This window comes from Elephantulus edwardii, unplaced genomic scaffold, assembly GCF_000299155.1.
Source record: "Elephantulus edwardii isolate Elephantulus edwardi_28Jun2011 unplaced genomic scaffold, EleEdw1.0 scaffold00111, whole genome shotgun sequence".
Classification (NCBI taxonomy): domain Eukaryota; kingdom Metazoa; phylum Chordata; class Mammalia; order Macroscelidea; family Macroscelididae; genus Elephantulus; species Elephantulus edwardii.
The window spans coordinates 2,286,181-2,292,608 of NW_006399861.1; the positions used below are offsets into that span (position 1 = coordinate 2,286,181).

Genomic DNA, 6,428 nt, shown 5'->3' on the forward strand with positions numbered 1-6,428 from the left:
ACGCATCTGTCAACCACACACCGCGGGGCAGCAAGTAAGAGGTGGAAGAACGAGCAAGGGGGAAAGGCTGAGCGAAGGAGATGGAAGGGTAGCCAATCAGCTGGCGAGTTAGCCTTCCGATTAGCCAATGAGTTCACGCCTCGCGCACAATGTCTCGCGACAAGGGCGTTTCACTAGCACGTTTGGGCTCGTTGGGCGGCGTCCTGGTATAAAAGACTCCACCCGCGCGGGCAGCACCCATTCTGGGGTTCCTTTAGAGGTTTGAATTTTCTCCGAGAAAGACAGGCCGGACACAAGGAAAACTGAAACAAGCCGCAGCAACATCTAAGCCCTTCAAAGGATCCTGAGAGGGGGGAAAGGGAAAACTGCAACCACCAGCCCAACCACTTGTGTCTTCAGCCCCCCGCCCACCTATCTTGCCCCCCCCCACCAGCCCACGCTGCTTGGGACTGAAATCTGTGGCCGAAGGACCGTCACCACATAACTGCAAAAAATAATCTACCACCCTCCCTCCCAAATTCACTCATCCAGCGTTTTAATTTTTTTAATAAACTCAAATTTTTTTTCAAAGACCCCCTCCCTTAAATGGAGTTGGGTTGGGGGGAAATGACTACTGAGTTGGCCTTTGTTTTTTAAAGAGACTTTCTGATCCAATGAGGCCCCTCAAATAATCGAGTCTTGGGTCCTGGTTGGTGTTTTTTTCTCCAAATTTTAATCCCCTACTTCTTGAGTCCGAGGTGCTGACATCGCGAAAAAGTTGGATAAAATCACCATCATGGGTTCAGGTCCAATAGATTCCAAAGAGTTGCTCAAAGGCCTGGATACCTTTCTTAACCGAGATGGGGAAGTCAAGAGTGTAGATGGGATTTCCAAGATTTTTAGTCTGATGAAGGAAGCACGAAAGATGGTGAGTCGGTGCGCTTACTTGAACATTCTCCCTCAGACCCGTTCACCAGAAATATTAGTCAAGTTTATTGATGTTGGTGATTACAAGCTTCTTAACAATTGCCTGACATATTCAAAGACAACCAATAATGTTCCCCTCTTGCAGCAAATTCTACTGACACTGCAACACCTTCCGCTCACTGTGGATCATCTCAAGCAGAACAACACGGCCAAGCTGGTGAAGCAGTTGAGCAAATCAAGTGAGGATGAAGAGCTTCGGAAATTGGTCTCTGTCCTAGTCAGCGATGGGATGGCTGTCATCCGCTCTCAGAGTAGTGCTCAGCCTGCCGAAAAAGATGAGAAGAAACGTAAAGAAGAGAAAAAGAGTCGAACCGCTCCTCCTGAGCGACCTTTGACTGGGGTAAAGGCTGAAGAGGCCCCAGAGAAGAAGAAAGAAAAGCCCAAGTCTCTTCGAACCATGGCACCCAGTCATGCCAAGTTTCGTTCAACTTGGCTAGAGCTGGAGACACTATCTTTGGTTCCTGTGAAGAATGCCAACGCAGTGGTGGTTTCTGACAAGTACAACCTGAAGCCCATCCCTCTTAAGTGGCAGAGCTCTGCAGCTGCTCCTGGAGATGCTGTCCCTCCTGCAGAGAAAAAATACAAGCCACTCAATACCACTCCCAACGCCACCAAAGAGATCAAAGTGAAGATCATCCCCCCCACAACCTATGGAGTGCCTGGGCTTTCTGGATGCTCTCAATTTAGCCCCTGTCCCAAGCATCAAAATTAAGAAGAAGAAGAAAGTGTTGTCACCTACAGCTGCCAAGCCAAGTCCCTTTGAAGGGAAAACAAGCACAGAACCAAGCACAGCCAAACCTTCTCCAGAACCAGTTCCTCCCACTGAGGCCATGGACACTGAGCGTCCAGGGACCCCAGTACCACCTGTTGAAGTCCCAGAGCTCATGGATACAGCCTCTTCGGAGTCAAGAGCTCTGGATGCAAAACCTGTGGCGAGTCCTGGAGATCCCAGTCAGCTAACTCGTCAAGGCAGGAAGAGGAAAACAGTGATGTGGCCTGAGGAAGGCAAACTGAGGGAATACTTCTATTTTGAATTGTATGAAACTGAGCTAGTAAATGTGAATAAGATCAAGGATTTTGGAGAGGCAGCCAAGTGAGAGATACTGTCAGACCGACATGCATTTGAGCCAGCCCGGTGTCTGAGCCACGACAACATGGAGGAGAAGGTGCCCTGGGTGTTCCCCAGGCCCCTGGTTCTGCCATCCCCACTTGTCACCCCTGGAAGTAATAGCCAGGAATGGTACATCCAGGCAGAGCGGGAGAAGGGGATCCTTCAGGAGCTCTTCCTGAACAAGGAGAGTCTTCATGAGCCTGATCCTGAGCCCCATGAGCCCATACCTCCTAAACTCATCCCCCTTGATGAGGAGTGTTCCATGGATGAAACCCCCTATGTTGAGACCTTGGAGCCTGGGGGGTCAGGTGGCTCACCTGATGGTGCAGGTGGCTCCAAGTTGCCTCCTGTTCTGGCTAACCTTATGGGAAGCATGGGTGCTGGGAAGAGACCTCAGGGCCCTGGAGGAGGTGGCATCAATGTTCAGGAGATCCTTACCTCCATTATGGGTAACCCAAACAGTCATCCTTCAGAAGAATTGTTGAAAGAGCCCGACTATTCAAACAAGCTCAAGCAGATGCTGGAGCCACATGGACTTCTAGGCCCTGGTCCAATAGCCAATGGTTTCCCACCAGGAGGCCCTGGGGGCCCCAAGGCCATGCAGCACTTCCCTCCTGGCCCTGGGGGACCCATGCCAGGTCCCCATGGAGGCCCTGGAGGTCCTGGTGGGCCAGTGGGTCTACGTCTCCTGGGTCCTCCACCCCCTCCTCGAGGAGGTGACCCCTTCTGGAATGGCCCAGGTGACTCCATGCGAGGTGGCCCAATGCGAGGGGATCCAGGACCTGGCCCTGACCCATATCATAAAGGACGTGGTGGCAGAGGAGGAAATGAGCCCCCGGCACCTCCATTCCGTGGAGCCAGAGAAGGTCGCTCTGGAGGAGGACCCCCAAATGGACAAGAAGGTTTCTGGTGGAGGCATGGTTGGAGGTGAAGGTCATCATCCTCATGAAGGCCCTGGTGGAGGCATGAGCAGCAACAGTGGACATCGTCCCCATGAAGGTCCTGGTGGAGGAATGGGTGCTAGTGGTGGACATCGCCTACATGAAGGCCCTGGTGGAAGCATGGGTGGAAGTGGACATCGCCCCCATGAAGGTCCTGGACATGGAGGGCCTCATGGCCACCAGCCTCATGATGTTCCCGGTCACTGAGGCCATGACCATCAAGGACCACCTCCCCATGAACACCGTGGTCATGATGGCCCTGGACATGGGGGAGGAGGTCACTGAGGACATGATAGTGGCCATAGCCATGGAGGAGATATGTCCAACTGCCCTGTTTGCCGACATTTCATGATGAAGGGCAACTGCTGCTATGAGAACAACTGTGCCTTCTACCATCCGGGTGTCAATGGGCCCCCCTTGCCTTAGGGACCACCTGCCTGTCCCACTCACACAACCCTTGTGGACTGCAGCCTTGCTCCTTCCACCTTGTTATGGCTTCTGTGAGGCCCATTCCCCACATTCCCCAGATGATAAGGAGCCGGCCCCCTCAGTTCCCACTTGCATGGGTTTCTGGGGGTTTTCTGATCACTGGTGCACATTGATGAACATATCTTCCTCCAGTCTGGGGAGGAAAGAAATTGAACATATTCTTTACCCCTGAACTGCGAAAGAGGAGACCCAGTTGACTTCCGTTTTTCAGGAGACTTGCCCTGTACCCCAAACCCCTTTCCAGTATTAGCCTTAGTGCCTGAGAACCTAAAGCTGATATTCCTGGAGAGCCCTTCTGCTACACCATTGTGGATCTGCCTGTGCTAAAGAAATCAGTCCAGACAAAGAGAATTTTCGGGGAAGATCCAAGATGGCAGTGGAGGCAGAGACAGCGTGGTGAGCTGTGGGAGCAGCGAACCACTTAAAACAGGGCCATTATGGCCTTCTACAGACTTCGGCTTATTGATAATTGAACACTTAAACAGTTGATGACTGGCCCTCAGTGAAGATCGAGGCTCAACAACAGGAATTCAAGGATTCCCAAGGAGGAATGGGTGAGTCTCGTGGCTCCCAACCCCCTCCCGCAGAGCCCGCACCACACCACACAGCTGCTGCAGCTCCATGAGGCTTCCACAGCCGGAATCGATGGATTCCCTCACCCAGGATGGATGCTGGGCACCAGCCCTCCTCAAGACTGGTACAGTGAAGCCACCACACTGCCATACGGTGGACTTGTTCTGGAGAGAATTCTTGGAGCCAGGATGGTGGCAGTGGGGAAAACAGGCACCCACCGGCCACCAGCACAGGAGGGGCCGCACACCTGCTGAGCGCCCGTGCGGCTGGGGGGGGCGCCCCCGCCGGCCGCCCGAGCTGGGGGGATCTCACACCCCGCTGGCCGCCTGTGTAGGAGGTGGGGGATGGGATGCATGCCCGCCATCTACAGGTTTGGGTTTCCTTGGACAGTCCAAAGAAGACGATTACCTATACAATGGATTGCTGAAAATCACTGTGAGTCTGATGACCTTAACAGTGGCAGCATGCACAAGAGGACCGACATCCTAAATTCACCACATATCTTATTTTGTTGAATGATTCTGCCAAAAGACGGTTAGACCTGGCGGGAGTCTGTTCACAATTCTCAGATTCCCTTTATCATATATAAAGGGGGAGGGCAGTGACACCTACTTCAAAATATAGTATGACCACTTATGGGGGGGGGGGTAAAAGTGGCAGTGCTGGAATTGGAGACACTATCCCTGACCACAGAGTCCTCCTCAGTCAAGTGAGGGGACCAGACTGGGGTAGGGGCAATTGGAGGGGAAGTATACCAGCCAACTCCTGGGGGGTGTTGCCCTGCTTGGGATGGGCTACCCTCGGCCCCCGGCTCAGGGCAAGCTGTTGCGGCCCTCTGCCCAGGGCGGGGTGCCCTCGGTCCCCAGCTCAGGGTGAGCTGTCACGGCCCTCAGGGTGAGCTCCTCAGTCCCCAGATTGTGCCATCTGACCCCTGGGTGGGGAAGGGGGGAAAAAAAAGAATGCCTAGAGCATCCAGAGAATGTTACCTAGGCCACCTTCTGCCACCCTCCCCACCAGTAAACCTGAAAGCAACACCCTCAAAACCCTTCTATTTGTAACTCACAAGTTTTTCTTCTCTCTAGGTTTGCTCCCTTTCCTATAGGTAAACATAACACTGAGTTTTACTCCAGAATTGACCCTGAACCCAGTGCCAGTGACAAAAAGGAAATACAACTGACAGCTAAGGAAGCAAAGGAGGATGGAGCCTCTGGGTTCAACCAGCCATCCCCCTGGACCCACCTGGGAAAACACTTTGCAGTCCAGAGGGGAGCAAATGACAGGAAAATATCTTCTAACAGAACAAGAAGGCAAGCAGCTTTAACCCAAGACCACCAGTAAGGTGATAAAGCATCCTCCCTTCCCCCCTTTACATCTACGACCCTGTTCAGCATGAAGAAGCCAGAGAGCCAGCATCCAATTCCCAAATCAATAAGACAGTTGGTTTAATTACCATTGGAAAATGCTTGTCATTCCTCTGTAGCATCTGGTCCCCTCTGGACCCTCATCATTTCCTTCACCTGCTCCCCCCACCGACCAAACTGTGCAGCTCTGCAACTGCATCCCTGCCCATCCTCACTCTTCTGCTCCCAACTCTCACCTCCTTGTACCCCCAATATGTTTTCCCAATAAAAGGGGGGAAAAATAAATCAGTCCAGCCAAGTTCATTACTCCTCATGCTCTGGGGAGGTGATAAAAGTGGCATTGTCTGTCCCACTGCACTGAGGGCTCAGTCAGGTTGGATTTGAGTTCTGAGACACATCCCCACTCCTCTCTTGACATAAGCTTCACATTTATCATGTAAGACTCTGCAACCTGTCACGTGGTGGGCCAACTAGGCCCAGTTATTTCAAATTCATGTCTGCATCCATTGATAGTTTTAGCTGGCCTAGGTGAGGTCATAGCGTTGGTTTGCCTTTACTGACAGCTCATTCTAAAGATGTCGTCATAAAGCATAACAATGAGACCATCTTTTCATCAACTTGAGCCCAGCACTGGGCCAAATGTCACACTACATGCACTGCCTCTGGGAGCCAGCCTTGCTCCACCCCAACCTGGAAGCTTAGTTTGAGGCTTCCAGCTCCCTGTCTATCAGCCATTGGGATCCCCATCAGGTGCCAACCTGGGTAGATCAGGATGAGCTTGCCCCTTCCCGGTCCTTTCCTTCATCTGTCTCGGCATCAGTTGTTTTCTATGAAAACAGTGGGTTGGTTGGGTTTTGTGCAGGGTCTTTGGGTTAGAGCTATAATGAATTTGAGGATGAGTTTTTTCTTTTGGTTTTATATATTTTGTACATTAATAATATACAGTGGAAAGAGGGAAGAAAGGGGAAAAAAAGAGTTCCTATCTCT

The 6,428-nt window shown here is 52.0% G+C and overlaps 1 pseudogene; it reads left to right on the forward strand.

The window, feature by feature from the left end:
* The first annotated feature begins 775 nt into the window (after nucleotides 1-775).
* LOC102869475 lies at nucleotides 776-3,444 on the forward strand (annotated as a pseudogene).
* Nucleotides 3,445-6,428: the final 2,984 nt, after the last annotated feature.